Below are 18,297 nucleotides of genomic sequence, written 5' to 3' on the forward strand. Positions count from 1 at the left end.
ACCCACCTATACCTGGATTGTGCAGCTATTGCCCTTCACAATAAATTCAGCACAATTGCTGTATTGAAATGCTACTCTAAAGTGCATTAGGGGAATGAATCCTGTCAATGATCTCCCTTGCAACACTAGTCTAACTTTATTTATTTATTTATTTATTTATTTCTGTTTCAAGGACCCTTTGGTCCAATTCTGGTTTAAAGGATAATGTAAGGAGAGCATGAGCTTTGAAGTCATATTACATCTTAAGTGAGGGTGGGTCAAGTATGTCCTGAAAGCATACATTTCCCCAGCTTCAGTTATTCCTGTACAAAAAACCAAACAAAATACCATGTCCTTCCACTGTTCTCCCAGTGATCTCTCTGAACAACGCAGGGCCCAGTCCCCACTTCTGGTGCAAACTATTCAGAAGATGTGTGGACAGTTCAGCATCGAACCCACAGTATACCTCCCTTAAAATAGCTTAGATAAACTCACCTTCTTTTCTGGATCCTCCCAAAAGATTTGCATCCTCCTGGAACAATGTGGGATGGCTTTTTACACCCCTTTTTTCTTTGCTACCTCAGCCATTTGCATTGAACAATCTAACAATGGTTATCTGCTGGAAGACATGTCTATCATTCACTCTGTGAATTCTTCTAGTGAATTATGATAGGGAGATTCATAGAGTATTTTCATTATACCCTCCCACTACTTTTTGAAGGCACTTTAAAGAACTTATCTGATCTTGACAGCTAAGCAGATTCAGGCTTGGATGAGGAACTGCCACAGTATCACAAAAGACTAACATGGAAAATCTAATAGCTATGAATACTCATCTAACACTTTAAAATAATGCAAAATCTATAATACCTTCTTTGTTTTTGATTGCTGTATGTTCTATTTGTCTTTTTTATATGCAAAAAATGTTGAATTTACGAATTGCATATATTTAGTACAATAATACCATTTAAACCATCCAGTGGCATAATAATATCATATAACCCATCTAGAAAATGATCATACAGCAAAGGTTAGATTGTTTCAAAGCTACCATAATGTAAGGCGTCCCCCATTTAATCCTGTTGGATTAAATAATGTACAGAAGTGTTTAGATATGTTATGTGATGTTTTATGTATGTGTCATTTTTGTGTATAAAATAAGGTTAAAAAAAAAGAAAGAAAATATTTAGATCCCACTCTATATCACAACCACAGCGTGGTGTATAGATAACATCATTTAAAAAACCCCACATAGATTCAATATAAATTTAAAATGATGAGGAACAATTTTAACACTCTGAAAAACACATTAAAAGTTAACAATTAAAACAGTCTAAAACAGACTGAACAGATTCAGGCAAAAATGCTTAGAAAAAACAGTTTGCTTTAACTTATGACACTTAAAAAATTGGTTTGTCTCCTGAGACTTTAAAAATTCTAAAGCTATTAAATATAACAGCTCATTCCATAAGAGTCTATTTCAACATCATTTTTGACAATATTACCCTCACAGTTGTGTTCTCCAGCAGTTGGTATTCGGTGGTGCATTGACATCATGAAAAGTTCAAAGACATAGCTGTGTTAGTCTGGAAAATCAGTATGCAAAGGAAATTTGTAGCTCCTTTGACACTAACTGAGAGAAAGAAAGAAGCTGGTAACATGAGCTTTCAAAGACTTGAGCCTACTTCCTCAGGTGCAATGTCTACAAACTCAAATTTACAAATGCTCATGCTACTTAGAATCATAGAATGATAGAATCGTAGAGTTGGAAGAGACCACTAGGGCCATCCAGTCCAACCCCCTGCCATGCAGAAAATCCAAATCAAAGCATCCCTGACAGATGGCCATCCAGCCTCTGTTTAAAGACCTCCAAGGAAGGAGACTCTATCACCCTCCGAGGAAGGAGTGCATTCCACTGTCGAACAGCCCTTACTGTCAGGAAGTTCCTCCTAATGTTCAGGTGGAATCTCTTTTCCTGTAGCTTACATCCATTGTTCCGGGTCCTGTTCTCTGGAGCAGCAGAAAACAAGCTTGCTCCCTCCTCAATATGACATCCTTTCAAATATTTAAACAGGGCAATCATATCACCTCTTAACCTTCTTTTCTCCAGGCTAAACATCCCCAGCTCCCTAAGTCGTTCCTCATAGGGCATGGTTTCCAGACCTTTCACCATTTTTGTCGCCCTCCTTTGGACACGCTCCAGTTTCTCAATGTCCTTTCTGAATTGTGGTGCCCAGAACTGGACACAATATTCTAGGTGGGGCCTGACCAAAGCAGAATACAGTGGCACTATTACTTCTCTTGATCTAGACACTATACTTCTATTGATGCAGCCTAAAATAGCATTGGCCTTTTTAGCTGCCGCATCACACTGTTCACTCATGTTCAGCTTGTGGTCTACTTGGACTCCTAGATCCCTTTCACACGTAGTTTCATTCAGCCAGGTGTCCCCCATCCTATATTTGTGCATTTCATTTTTCCGCCCTAAGTGCAATACCTTACATTTCTCTGTGTTGAATTTCATTTTGTTAGCTTTGGCCCAGCTTTCTAGTCTATTCAGATCATTTTGAATGTTGATCCTGTCCTCTGGAGTATTAGCTATTCCTCCTAATTTGGTGTCATCTGCAAATTTGATAAGTATGCTCCCAATTCTGTCATCCAGGTCATTGATAAAGATGTTGAATAGCACTGGGCCCAGGACAGAGCCACTGGTCACTTCTCTCCAGGATGAAAAGAAGCCATTGTTGAGCACCCTTTGGGTTCGGCCAGTCAACGAATTACAGATCCATTTAACAGTTCCTTTGTCTAGCCCACATTTTACAAGCTTGTTTGCAAGAATACAGTGGTACCCCGGGATACGAATGCGCCGCCTTACGAAATTTCTGGGTTACGAAAAAAAATCAATTAAAAAAACTGTTCCGGGTTACGAAGGTTATTTCGGGTTACGAAAGAAATTTTTGATGCTTTTCGGCGCTTTTTCGCACCAAATCGCGGCTTTCGCTATTAGCGCCTATGGGTTTTCGGCTTGCGAAAGCTTTTCGGGTTACGAAAGCGGCGGCGGAACAAATTAATTTCGTAACCCGGGGTACCTCTGTATCATGGGAAACCTTGTCAAAGGCCTTACTGAAATCAAGATATACTATATCCACAGCATTCCCTTCATCTACCAAGCTGGTAATTTTATCAAAGAAAGAGATTAGATTTGTCTGGCATGACTTGTTTCTCTGAAACCCATGTTGACTTTTTGTAATTATGGCATTGCCTTCTAGATGTTCACAGACTCTCTGTTTAATGATCTGCTCCAGAATCTTTCCTGGTATTGATGTCAGACTAACTGGACGATAATTGTTGGGATCCTCTTTTTTCCCCTTTTTGAAGATGGGGACAACATAGAAAGTAGCCACTGATTGTTTTGTCTTGTCTTGTTCCTTTGGTTGCTGCTCTTTTGGCAATTTGCATTCCGTTGCCGCAGGACAGCAATCCATGTTTTCCCCAAACTAGGTTCAGTACCTCGGGCAGTTCTTTTAAAGTTAAGACAAAAACCTCAAGTCGATTGACTGCCCCTCCGACATGGCTGCTACCAACTATTCCTGAGCTCCTAGCAGAACCAATGAAAAACAGTTCACACTTGCAACAGGGGCAATGTCTGCTCGACTTACATCTATGTAAGTGGACCTGTGTCAGCAGAAAATAGAGTCAAGTGGTTTCACAATGTCCTTATTTAGCAAAGAGCTACCATGACATTACCAAGCAGGAGAGCCAATGAAGTAACCATTGTGCAAAGGGATTGATGCACAACAGGTGCCAATGTACATAGGGCACTCTGGAAGCCCATCCAGACAACAGCTAGGAACTGATGATGTGCATCAGTAGAACCCCATCTGCATCAGGACATTCTTGCCAGTGTTCAGATACACATCTTCACAATTCACTAGGAAGTTTCTATAATGACTCTGCTACACAGCTAAGTATGCATAAAGTTAGGCAATGTAATCCACTAGATAGATAGATAGATAGATAGATAGATAGATGATAGATAGATGGATTTATTTTTGTCTAATAACCAAAATGATGAAAAACAAGCCAGCTTTCTCTTGCTCCACTGTTCAGTCCCCCACTACCTCCCCCTTCCTTCCTCTTCAGAAATTAAACAACTTTTACACACCGCGTAGCCTTCAGTACCGTATGCTAATGATGTCCCTGATGCCCTCTTCATCTGATCAAACTTAATTGTCTGTGTCAGGCTGCCAATTAACAAAAGGATCTCCTGCATTACCAACTTCCCGAGCTACCTGCAAGGTTAATTGAATCATGTATACCCAATGCACGGGTGGAGGAAACTTTGTGATCCCTTTTCAAATCGAAGGCTTAGAAGGGGGAGCAATTAAAGGAAAAACGAAACATTTTCTCTCATTTTGAGGGCAGAATCTTAAAATTTGCTTTTAATTGGAGTGCCAGATGAGTAACAATGGCCAGGAATAATGACTACAGGGTGCCAAGATCTTACATCAGGATTGTATAGTATGCGCATGTGAAGTTGTGCACTAACTGTGCAATGGAATCATGCAGAATGGCAATATTGCACCAATCACATGCACAACAGCGTGGGCATGCACAACTATGCTCTCTGTGCTTTTTTAATCATTATGTGTCTGGAAGGGTGTGTGTGCCAGACACTTCTCTTAACCTGCCTGTTCACAGTGAAACACAGAATGGGTGTGCGAGGCAGCCTGGGAGCTTTACAGGAAGTAGGGAGGGGGGCTTTGGATACTGCACAGAGAGGAAGGGAATACCAATCCCTGCAGCACCTGATAAAGCTCATCTGCATGTGACAGGAACATGTATGCATGAGGATATCCCCATCTGAATTCCAGACAAAGTCTTGTAATGCATGACTCCTATTTGACAGTGGCAACACTGAATTGAAGAGGTTGTGTGTTTTGAATCCTGATTGCATACACATATATGTGCATATGCCTATGTGTTGACTTACTGCTCAAACATTAATTCAAGGTGCCTGCTCAAGATGGTACAGGTATATCTCAGTGAATGAAATAGATGTCTTCTTGGATGTGACTTCTGTGACAGAAAATTTGGTACAAGAGGCAGAAATAACACAGAAAGACTATGGATACCCTTCTGTGCCCAAAGAGAAGTAATGGCCAGGGACATAATAACTTTGTTAACTGTGATATGCTTGTCATGCCTGGGATCCTATCAGTGGCATATGCATACATAATAGGGGTTAGGTGTTCCCATCACTTGTTTAGGACACTGTGAAAGGGGCTATTCACTGTTACTCTGTATAGCATCCAAAACATTTCTCCAGCCTCTGAGAAACCCAAATGAGTGCTATTGCTACTGCCATTAAGTGACCAGGGGTGGGAAGGGAAGCAATACCAGTGACTGAGAAGCAGCCTGTCTCACCTGACCTGCAATTGACACTGGAATGAAAGAGAAATGTGATAGAAGAGGACAGCAATGTGGAGGGGAGAGGATGGAGAAATGACAGCACAGAAGGGATGAGCAGAAACCACCTTGCCCAGCGTCCTTTCAAACTGGGCAGTGTCACTGTCAACTGGTGGAGCTCCCATTTTAACAGGGAGGAAAAATAATATCTGGATTTTAATCCAAACTTTAAAGGATCTGTCCATAACCCTCAAATAGGCTCAGCAACATAGAAAGCTCTTCAATGTTAAAAATAAAACATGGGATGGATTCACGGCCCTGCTGGGATAGGAGAGCCACTGAGCATTGTATTCATGTAAAGTCAGTCCTCCATATCCATGTATTCTGCATCCATGCATTTAGTGATCCACAACTTGAAAATATCCCCCCTCAAAAAAAATAAAAATAAAATAAAATAAAAAAAATTCCAAAAGCAAACCTTGATTTTTCCATTTCATTACTATGTCACTGTATAGAATGAGACTTGAGCATCTGTGGATTTTGGTATCCATGGGGGGTCCTGGAACCAAACCCCAGAAGATACCCAAGGCCCAATGTACTCCCCACTGAGCAATCTGTGTATTTTTGAAAGGCAAGAAAAAATAATTGTTAAGCATACATAAGAAATAAATTACCGAGCAAGATGAAAACAGTAGCAGCAAAAGAGAAGGAAAATAGTACTGAAGAAGACTGAAAAAACATTGCTTTTCCAGTGCCCCACATCACATTCAGAAGATGCCTATTGATTTCATTGGTACACTTCCCCCCTTCCCTCCCATCTATACATCTTGGTTGAAATCCTATTGGTGTTTTGTACTCATATAAGACAACAGCATAGAAACAGTTGGACCTTTTTTTCTGATGCACAATGTTCACATTTTGTTCAAGGTCACAGCAGCAAAGCTGCATGTTTGGTGCTGCTCCACACATGGATGTGCATTCCCAGCCCATGTGTATTTTTCTGACTTTGCTCAAATTGGCATAGTACTCTGGCAGATGCACACTGAGTTGCACAACACAGTCATTCAATACAAGGGTCATGTAGCCCAATCAACACATCACTCCTCAAGGGGGGAACATTTGTTGTTCTTCTGTGCCTTCACATCTTTTCTGACATATGGAGGCCATAAGATAAACCTATCATGGGGTTTTCTGAGGCTGAGAATGTGTCACTTGCCCAACGTCACACAGTGGGTTCCCATGCCTGAGTGGAGATTTGAATGCTGGTTTCCAGAGTCATAGTCCAATGCTCAAGCCACTACACTACAGACACGTGGCCTCAAATGTTGTTTTTTGACCTTTGGCTAAAGTACTTACAGAAGCCCTTTCTTTCTGACCATAATTTGTGTTGTCAGAAGGGGTAGAGCAAGATTTTTGCAGTCTGAGGCACAGCATCACATGGCACCCTCCCTTCATGTGTGCACCCAACCAGGCATCCAAATTGAAGTTCATCCATGTGGCCAGAATATTTTGATACCTCCAGCATAAAAATCCCAAGTGTGTCTCTTTCCATCCTTGGAGAATCTGCTGCCTTTATCTGATTCCCCCGATCAGCTGCCCAACACAGCTGCCTCACTCTGCCTACTGAAAGTGCCAGCCCGAGTTCTTAATGGTGGAAGCAGTCCTGGTTCATACAAACGGCCCTGCTTAGTATCATGGCAGTCTTAATATTTTGGGCTCAGCTGGTGTGTATGTCTAGATGCAGTATATATACTGCATCGGAGCAAAGTCCTCACTTTTGCTTAGGTCCAAACTGCTGAACTCTCTCTCTCTGTGTGTGAAGAAATCAGGTTTATTTATCTACAGGCTGTCATCTCTTTAATGACATCAGATCTCAAATGGATTATAATTTTATAATATCTTTTGCATGTCACACAATATTAGCACTCGGCTGCTTTTTTATGATGGTGCTAATATACAGATGTTGCTGTAATCTGTTTTTTAATTTACTCTGTACCTCCCCCATGTACATTTTGTTGTAAGGTACTTTATTCTGCAGCAGATCATTTATTTTAAAAGTTATTGTCATATATGTCCCTACCAGCACACTAATGTCATTTGTGAAAGCGCTTCAGCTTTCCCTTGGCAGCCTGGTGGGAATCACATCTCTCATCCCACCCCCACTTTTCATTTTAGAAGTACAGAATTGATGTTATGATTCGTAACGGATGTTCCTACAGTAACCACACACAAACACTCCCCCCCACACACATTTTCTTTCTGTTTGGTAAATGATCATGACAATCCGGCATGGACAAGACTCAGAAGAGGCCAGCCAAGATGACCAAGATGTTCAGTGAACACACGTATATGTCTCTGTTAACAAAATACATGTGTTCCTTCCTGGGCATAACAGAAAATTTGACACCAGAGGCAGAAATAACATGGAAATGTAGGGATAAAAAGAAGAGCTGTCCAACATGTTTCAACAAACAAAACTAAAAATATGTACATATGAATTGTAACTGCAAGGTCAGGAAAGCATGGGATAAATAAACAACATTTTGTACCTACTAAAGACCACTTCAAGGCTCATCCTGTTGGCAACTAGGAATGACTTTTTCCACTTATCAGCATCCACTTTTCTTATTTTGATGGCCAAACGTACAGAACTATGCTTTTTAACATACTGGGGGGTAGCTGGTGAGGCAGATTTATTTACTTCTCACTTTTCTCTTTGTTTTGCTGTTGTTACATGCTCAGTAAGTGAATTTGGAGGCAGCTGCTGCTTACCTTGCCTGCTGTAGGCAAGCACACACAGCAAGAGTAGGACTGACTAGAGCAGAATCCCATTCTTTCCCAGTTCAAACTTTATTGCATTGCTTACTGCAGACAGATTGTTCCAACCTGTCACCAAAACATCTGGATAATGTTATAGGAGACACACAGAGAGACTGAGATCCTTCATCTGAGTAGCATGGCATATATCTCAACAAATGGATTTATGTGTCGAGTATGATATGATTGTGATTGCATTATCTGAAACAAGACATAATGCTGCTAAAAAAACCTGCCAGCTGGACAGAGGATAAGGAGAAAGGGGGCTAGGCAGGCATGAAAAACCTTTTGGAAAAGCAATTTCTTTGTCAGAGGCAATGATACCACCTTCTGTAATGACTATGGACTATGACTCTCAGGATCCATTTTCCTGCTTAGGTATGGAAAGCTACTGGGTGATCTTGAGCAAATCGCACATTCTCAGCCCAGAAAACCCCATTACAAGTTCACCTTAGGGTTGCCATAAGTGGGAAACGACTTGAAGGAATACACCTAATACTATATATATCATTATACATACCAGCACAAGCATAGGAAAATGTGGATATTTCCTTAAAACCTGGTGAGGCAGCAGTTGAGAAATGGTACTATTGATGATCGCATATTTCCAAAACATTTGCAATATGATGATGTGGGCTTTGGGCAACCTGCTGTTCTCAATTGTCCGTGACATATTAAGGTCAGCTCCAGCCATGAGACCTCCTCCTCCCCCTTTAAAAATGTATTCCTTCTTCACTGTGGATTTTTTTGATTATGCATGTGCCACTCAGCTGTGATGCTTCTTTTGTTTTACATTTTGCATTCATTAAAAACCAGTCATCTGCATATTTTGTGAGACCTCAGGGGTCTTTTCTCCCCTTGATACTGGTGCCGAAGTCCCATTAGTATCAATGGGAATTGAGAACACACTGGGAAAGGAAAATATCATTTGGTATCCTTTAGTAGCATACTGCACCACACAGACACACACACAAAGGGGGGGGGGGAGAGAATCTATGAAAACAAAAAAGCTAAAATCTGCCAAAACCAGGGATTGAACCCTGGAATCTCCCCCAAGATGGTTCTCTAGATTTCTGGACTTCAGATTTCACCAGCAAGAGATAATATGGGGTGATGGGATTTGTAGTCTAAACTATCAAGTGTCTCCCAGGAGGAGTGGGGCTTCCTTACCTATTCTGTCTACATGACCTGATTGTAGAATGACCTACTCACCAAATAGTTAAGATGGAGCAGTATTAATATTTGGCAAGAATTTTACAATATGTTAAATTGTGACACCAAAATAACATCTGACAACAATCTCATTAATGGACCACCAAGCAAGCACATGTTCAGACACTTTACTGTTGTGGTGGTGGTTGTTGTTCTTGTACTTGTGCTTTCAAGCTACTCCAGTTTATGATGACCTTATCCTGGGGTTTTTCTGGCAAAGTTTATTCAGAAGAGTTTTACCATCGCCTTCCTTGTCGTCTGAGAGAATATGAATTGCCCAGTGGGTTTCCATGCCTGGACACTAGGGTTGCCAGACTGAAAACTGGAAAGGGTTTCTGTACCTTTAATGTTTGTGTAGCAAAAGGCATTTCGGCAGGTATTGCTTGTTACCTGGTTGTGTGACCAGCACAGTCTGCTGAAATTCTCTCTTCTGCATAAGCATTAAAAATATATGAGCCCTTTCTAGTTTTCAGTGGATTCAAATCCTGCTCTCCTGAAGTCATAGTCAAACACTCAAACCATACCGTATTTTTACTTCATGTAAAAGTGAGGGCCTGTGGCAACCGCATGCCGCAGCCCTGACATGGCTTTTCCAGGGTGCCGTAATGCTGGCGTTGCAGCTTTACGATGCTCATTTGGCACTATGTCATGTGGACGCAGCGCCCAAGGAGTGTCGTGATGGTGCAGCACACGGCATCACGCTGCCATGGGGGCAGAGTCAGAGCATGCATTGTGTGTAGGGTTGCCATAATTGTCCACTATTACCAGGGACAAAATGTGGAACACATTCGAGACCAAACTGTAGGACAACTGCAGGACAAAACTCAGCCCAAAATGTAGGGCATTTAAGAAAAAGGGAGGACCTTAAATGTCCTACATTTTGGGCTGAGTTTTGTCCTGCAGTTGTCCTACAGTTTGGTCTCGAATTTGTCCTACATTTTGTCCCTGGTAATAGTGGACATGACTCCATCTCCAGGCCAGCCTTGATGGCCGGTCTGCACAGTCCCTAAGTTATCTGGAGTTAAATTGCATATTAAATGACTTAACATGTAATTCCTCTTTACTTTTAATGGTGCAAGCTTTTAAACTTACAACATCTGGGACGTGCTGAAAGTTATGGAGATCATGAAAGCTGTGAAGGGAGGAAATTTAACCCTTCCTTCCCTTGCTGAAAGTCCAGAGGAATCCATCTACTATGAAGACATTACTTATATCTGGAGGAAATTCCATGCTGGTGTCTGTTAGGTTTTCCCTCCTCTGAGCAACTAAAAACCGGAAATGAACCCTGAAACAGCCCAATGAAGACTTAGCATTATCTATGGCCCCAGTGTGCTGATTATGCCTCAACAAACTACAAATCCTAGGATTCTAGAGGATGGGGCCAGGACAGTTAAAGTGGAGCAATTCTGCAGTGTGGCAACCATAGTCATTATTGATAATGTTATAGATGTTTTTCCCCCTGTCTTTTTAGTTTTCTGCTAGCGTAGCCTTCTGAACCAAGGTTTTCATTTTTGTTTGTTTTTTGTATATCAGGGACACCACACCTTGAAATGTTTGTATGGGGTGGCATTCCCCATATATAATCCACAAACTGCTCATTCATCAAGCTGGTTTTTGAAGCGCTCAAAAAACCTGCAGAACCTATTTGACTCAAGACTGGAGAGGAATAGAAAAAGTTCAGTGTTAATGTTTAGCTGGAGGCCATGATGCTCTTGGAAGAAATAAATAATTGCCCTAAATTTTTCTCTTCTCCCCACTGCAGTGATATTGGCAACAGAGTGGACATGAATAGTCAAGAAATTAAGAAACTCCATGCACAGTTTCAGCCTTCCAACAAAACAACCTATTCTGCAAAATCCTGCAAAACCTATATGACTCAAGATTTGAGTGGAATAGAAAAGGCTCAGTGGTAATGTTCAGCTGGAGGCCATGACTCAGTCCTTATGGAAGTGTTGGAGGTACAAGTCATTGCACTATTTTTTTATTTTTATTTTTTTTTGCTTGCATTTTCCTCTCCCCACTGCACTGATGTTGGCAACAGAATGAACATAAATAGTCAAGAAATTAAGAAAGTGCTTGCACAGTTTCAGCCAACAAAGCAACCTATATTTCTCCATTCACCATTAGCCCAGACATGATGGACTAGCTGCTCTGGATGGCTTGTCAAGCTGTCCTTAGTGTCTCGAATGTACCGTAACCAATGACAGATGACACCCTGAAGAGTAGGCAAAGACACTTGCAAAGACTGTCTCCCCACAATGGTAGCAAACATTGCAATAATACGAAACCATAGATGCTTCGTGGAGCATATAATACCCTGGTAAGAATAGTGGGGGTGGAGAAAGCAGAATTAAAACCTAATACAAGCATTAACATACTGTTCCAACTGATTCTGTACCTCAGCAGTGATGCACACTCATTTGTTTCAATTGTTAGAAGGGGGCCATTGTGTTTAACACAGTTTTATTCTATTTCTCCAGGCAGCCTGGCACTCTTATAGGAAACAGTAGGAGATCATTCCTTGAATGGAGATGCGTATTCGCTCAGGGGCAAAATGTTCCCTGGAGCGAACTCCTTTGTGTCGGCAGTGTGATCAGGAGGCGACAGTAGCTACTAACAATGTAGGAAATAAATGTCTGGTGTTTTGTGCTCTAAGGTCTCAGGGCCACATCTCTAGACATAGAAAAGACAGAATGTGGCCTTTGGGTTTGAATCCTTTGAAGAAATTAAACCTGTTCCTGACACTGAGATCCCCACAGCAGCAATGGTCTATCCCGGTGTGCCAAGGCAATGGTTGTAAGGTTATATCATAGTTGTGCAACATAAATCTGATGAACTATAGTTGCTGAATGCCAACATTGTGCATCTTGTTGGTGTTTTATGCACACTTTTGCCTTATGCATGTGTTCAGACTTATTTGGTTATGGCATGATGTCTGTATTCTGTTCATAGTTGTGAAAGTGAACTTCCATAAGTGCAACTGTTGCTGTTGCTGTTATTGTGTGCTTTCAAGTCATTTCAACTTATAATGCCACATTTCCAGGACCCAAATTCAGGCTATGACATTTCAGGCTATGATGCGAAGCAGAATGACAGGGTGTCATGCCTAGTTCCTGGAGCCCAGGTCCAGACTATGACACAGACAGTGAAACAGAAAGACAGGGAGATGTGTCAGTGCTTGAGACAGATAATGACACTCTCCAGCAGCTGTAGCACACAGACATGGACTCAGCAGTACCTATCATAGCTTAATGTAGGAGATTATCCCACAGGAGGCAAGCATCCTTCTCCCATCATTAAACTGTGTTAATTGCGTGATTGGGGTGAAGATTATCACACTTCTGCATGCTTATCCTATTCTTCTCCCATCTGTAAGCAGTAATGGATGCGTCAGTTGGTGTTAACGGAAACTGTAGGAGAACTTATACAAACAAAATTTCAGTTTCTGTTAGCCATGATTTATTTATTTATTTATTTATTTAATGATGGGAGAAGGATATTTGCTTCCTCTGTATGATAATCTCCATCAACAAGAAAGGGAGGGACTGCAATGCTCAGAGCATTTAAACAGAAAATGCAAATTAATCAGGCAACATCTGCAGGAGGCTGCCAGACTATAAATATTCCAACAACTCCTGCTGACAACCAACCATTCTAGAGGAACCAGCACTTTTGTTTCTTGACTCCTGGCTCATATTTCCAAATAATCTTGGAGCCCTGGTGGCGCCTGTACTGCAGCCATTCACTCAAAACCACAAGGTTGCGAGTTCAAGACCAGCAAAAGGGCCCAAGCTCGACTCAGGCTTGCATCCTTCCGAGGTCGCTAAAATGAGTACCCAGACTGTTGGGGGCAAATTAGCTTACTTGCTAATTAGCTTACTTGCTGTTCACCGCTATGATCTTTGGAATAGCGGTATATAAATAAATAAAATAAAACAAATATGTTACAGGACACTCCCCTCTGTATATGACTACATCTGCTTCTGTCTCCTCTCCGATGGGTTTTACTTGGTACTTTGCCCTTGTCTGGCCTCCAAGACAAGACATTTATGGTGAGTCTAAGGTAAATATATTACAGGCTTTTCTTGGCAATATTTGTTTGGAGTGGGTTAACCATTGCCTTACTCTGAGGCTGAGAGAGTGTGACTTGCCCAAAGTCACCCAGTGGGTTTCCATGGTCAAATTCTGGTTTTCCAGAGCTCTGGTCCAATATCTAAACTACTACATCACAACGGCTTACACTGGCCCATGAAGTTTGGCATACGTAGATAGTATTTAACTGTCCCAATATCAGCTGAAATGAGGTTGTTCTTATTGCACACTGCCTGAAAGTTCTGGATATCCTGTAAATACTTTTGTTCCATTAGAAAATTTTCTCTGCCCCTTTCCTGCCAACCCACTTTGTCAGTATTCCTTGACTTCTGCAACTATACCCTAGGGCTGCATCCGCACTGCAGAAATAATCCAGTTTGACACCACTTTAACTGCCATGGCTCAGTGCTATGGAACCCTGGGATTTATAGTTTGTTGTGGCACCAGAGAGCTCTGACACAGAAGGCTGATTGCCTCACAAAACTACAGCTCCCATAATTCCATAGCATGGAGCCATGGCAGTTAAAGTGGTGTCAAACTGGATTATTTCTGCAGCATGGATGCAGCCTCAGAGTTATGTGATGATTGTACAATGCTGCCTCAGTAGTGAATTGCAGAATTATGCAACTGAATGTGCAACCAAATGCACAAGTGCATCTATAAGTATATCAATTGTGTCCCCACACCAAGTGTCATCTGGTTTCTAGGGGGGGGGGGCGGGGAGCTGCCAGTTGGTGGTGGTAGCTGAAAGGACATGCTCCTCTGATCCCAGGCTTTCTCCCTGGGAGGAAGCCCAGGACTGGAGCAGACAGCAACGGCACACATGCACTTTTCTGTAGGGCCCAAAGTGTTACCCCTCTTCTGGGTGTCACCCAGTGCAATCTGCATTCCCTGTACCTACGAGTGATGCCACTGAGGCAGACTACACAAGATACAAATGTACAATCCACGTCGGCATGTGCATGTTTAACTCCTCTTTTGCAACCTGGAACTGAATATGAATGCTCTGCACTAGATAAAAATGTCCATCCAGTTCTGTAGGGGAACTCACACAGGATTCCAGCTTCTGTTACCCATGACAGGGATTTATTTCCTGCTTTGTGGGATGCTTAATGTAGTTCTCTATACATGCAAATGCCAAGGAGCTATCTCCATTGCATGCCTTCAATAATGTGTTTAAGTGGTTGTCATCATCATCGTCATCATCATCACCAACAATGATGCTTTTAATCTATGTTTTAATGTTGCTAGTATTTAAAGATTTTTTAAATGTTTTAGCTCTATATTTTAAATATATTGCAACCTGCCTTGAATCCCATTGTGGGAGAAAGGCGGGATATAAATCCTGGAAATAAATAAATAAATAATCATCATCCCACCTGTCCTGCAAGGATCTCCAAGCCTCTTCACCACTGCTATCTTCACAACTGCTCAGTTGCTGAATGACTGGCCCATGTTACTGAGCAGGCTTCATGACTGAGCTGAATTTTGGATACAGCTTTTCCTACAAGTATGTTGGAAATTTTCCAATGGAAAGGAAACAATTAATTAAAATAATTTAACTAAAATGATTGAGTGACGTTGGAATATCATCATTAGCTTAATTCCAGAATTGTTATTAAAAAATGAATGAAAGAGACAGGAGAGAATGCTAAAGAGTCAACCAATTCTACATTTTCCAGATGGTTTTTCGTCAAAATCCTAGAATGTTTTTTTCTAGGACTGTAGTATTAGTATTAGTTTATTCTAGGATTCTAGTATTAGTTTTCACTTGAATACTAATGTACATTATTCAATATGAAGCCAAAGGCTTTCATGACCAGCATCCATAGTTTTTTTTGTGGTTTTTTTGAGGCTATGTATGTTCTAGAAGAGTTTATTCCTGACATTTCGCCAGCATCTGTGGGTGGCATCTTCAGAGAAGATGATCTTTTCTGAAGATGCCAGCCACAGATGCTGGCAAAATGTCTTCTAGAACATGGCCACATAGCCTCCAAAACCCACAAAAACTATGAATACATTATTCACTTTTCACTGTTAAATACTGATTTAACTGTCATGCCTCAATTTTTGTAAAATCCCAGTATTCTTAGTGTGGTGGGAGACTTTGAATTATCTGTTAGACTCTAGCACTTATGGCTCAATGCTATGGAATTCCTGGATTTGTAGTTTAGTGGGGTGCCAAGAGCTCTCTGACAGGGAAGGCTAAATATCTCACAAAACTACAAATTTCAGAATTCCATAGCACTGAGTTATGGCAGTTAAAATGGTGTCAAACTGCTTTATTTTTACAACTTAAATTGGCCCAGGGCCCCATAAATGTGATGGAAATGCCATTATATCTCCTAGAAGGCATTTGGGGACCAAAACAATTTTTGAGGGGGAAACCTTTGGGCAATTTTATTTGACCCATGGGGACTCCAAGCATGGTAGAAATGCCTGTCATACACCTAGAATGCTTTTGGGAGCAATTTTGCATGTTTTGACATGTAGTCACCCCTGTAGTCCACCCCTGTGTTAGAGCAAAACAAATAGTTTATCCACTCTGTTAAAAGAAACAAACACTCTCAGCATGGGCCATCGCACATTTGAAAACTCCCTTACATCTCATAGACTTACTGTTTGTGCCTTGCCCTGAGCTCTCTAGATACAGAGTAGGCTATAAATATTTCATTAATCCAGAATAAAAATAAATCATAGTGCTACCTTGACCACAAGAACAAAATGGAGTTTGCTTTTGTTGTCATGATGCTAAATATATTTACTAGGAAATAAACACCACTTCGTTGGAGGAAAGAGGGTTGTTTTGTAACAGTAAAAGTGCTGGTGTGTGTGTGTCGGTACTTTTACTGTTACAAAAAACCCTCCCTCTTTCCTCCAACAAAGTGGTGCTTATTTCTTCGTAAATATATTTAGCATCATGACAACATATATATCAAGACTTGCCAGCCATCCTATGACAATGAAATCTTTTATTAATAAAAAGAAAGGATGCTACCAGTCTGCCAGGCACATACTGGAGCAGGTGCTGCTGCCAAACATGTTTGCCACATCCCTCAAGTCCTTCTGTGGCCAGTTATTGAGAGGGAGGCTGGGCTGTATGGCCCTACATTTTGGACCTGAGTTCCAATCCTGGCTACATCATTGCAGGTACTAAGTAATTTAAATTGATTAAATTATCAATTAAGTTGAAAATTTCCTAATGAAATTTATTTTTTAAGAAAAGTGATTGAAGTTGGCATGTCACCATCACCTTCATTCTAGAACTGTTATTGATGAATGAATAAATGAAATGAGAGAAAGAGTGCTAAAGAGCCAACAAAGTTTTATATTATTTCAGGTGGTTCATTATCCAAATCCTAGAGTGTATCTACACTCTCCACTTATTGCAGTTGACTACTGTTTTAGCTGTCATGCCTCAATTTTGTAGAATCCTGGGCTGTGTAGTGTGATGATTTATCAGCTACTCTTGAGCACTCTATTGTTATACTATACATCAGAGCTCTAGCAGAGAATTCTAAGTACCACAACCAAACTATTAATTCTATGATTCTACAAAATGGACTCATGACAGTTAAAGAGGCATCGAATTGCTATCATCTTGCCATTTCTTGCCATTTGTTCACTACTCAGCTTTGGGGAATGACTATGTTTAGATCACAAGATCCAAACCATTTCGTTATCTGAGTATGACTGTTTAGTCAATTCAATAAGATTTTAAACCAACAAATAGTAAAGATAGTTTGGAAGGGGGTGGTCTTCTTTTCATCCAGATGATCCTCCTCTGGATGAGTCCAGGCTTACTAAACACACCGTAGAGTGTTTATCTTTTCCAGGAAACTGAATTTGAAGGTCTTATACCCACTGGCCTCAACAGAGCTGGTGTCACCCAGTGCAGTAACTTATGGTGTCATCTCCCCATTGATCTGCTCTGGTCAGGCCCCACCTGGAATATTGTGTCCAGTTCTGGGCACCACAATTCAAAAAGGACATTGAGAAACTGGAGCGTATCCAAAGGAGGGCGACTAAAATGGTGAAAGGTCTGGAAACCTTGCCCTATGAGGAACGACTCAGGGAGCTGGGGATGTTTAGCCTGGAGAAAAGAAGGTTAAGAGGTGATATGATAGCCCTGTTCAAATATTTAAAGGGATGTCATATTGAGGAGGGAGCAAGCTTGTTTTCTGCTGCTCCAGAGACTAGGACCCCGAGCAATGGATGCAAGCTATAGGAAAAGAGATTCCAGCTCAACATTAGGAGGAACTTCCTGACAGTAAGGGCTGTTCGACAGTGGAACAAATTCCCTCAGAGTGTAGTGGAGTCTCCTTCCTTGGAGGTCTTCAAACAGAGGCTGGATGGCCATCTGTCAGGGATGCTTTGATTGTGATTTCCTGCATGGCAGGGGGTTGGACTGGATGGCCTTGTGGTCTCTTCCAACTCTACGATTCTATGATTCTATGATTCTACCTCCTCCCATACCACATCATACAGAATCCTTAGTAATGTTCTTTATGTTCATGTTACTCATAAATTGCAATTCCCATGTATCACTGAATGTAATGGCAATATAAAGATGTAGCGGTGTTAGTCTGTAGAATCAGTATGTAGAGAGATCTTGTAGCACCTCTGAGACTAACTGAAAGAAGTTGGCAGCATGAGCTTTTGTAGACTTATGTCTACTTCCTAAAAATGCATCTGAGGAATTAGGCTTAAGTCTACAAAAGCTCATCCTTTCAACTTCTTTCTTTCAGTTAGTCTCAAGGGTGTTACAAGATCTCTCTCCATACTAAT

This window comes from Sceloporus undulatus, chromosome 2 (genome assembly GCF_019175285.1).
Source record: "Sceloporus undulatus isolate JIND9_A2432 ecotype Alabama chromosome 2, SceUnd_v1.1, whole genome shotgun sequence".
Lineage (NCBI taxonomy): Eukaryota > Metazoa > Chordata > Lepidosauria > Squamata > Phrynosomatidae > Sceloporus > Sceloporus undulatus.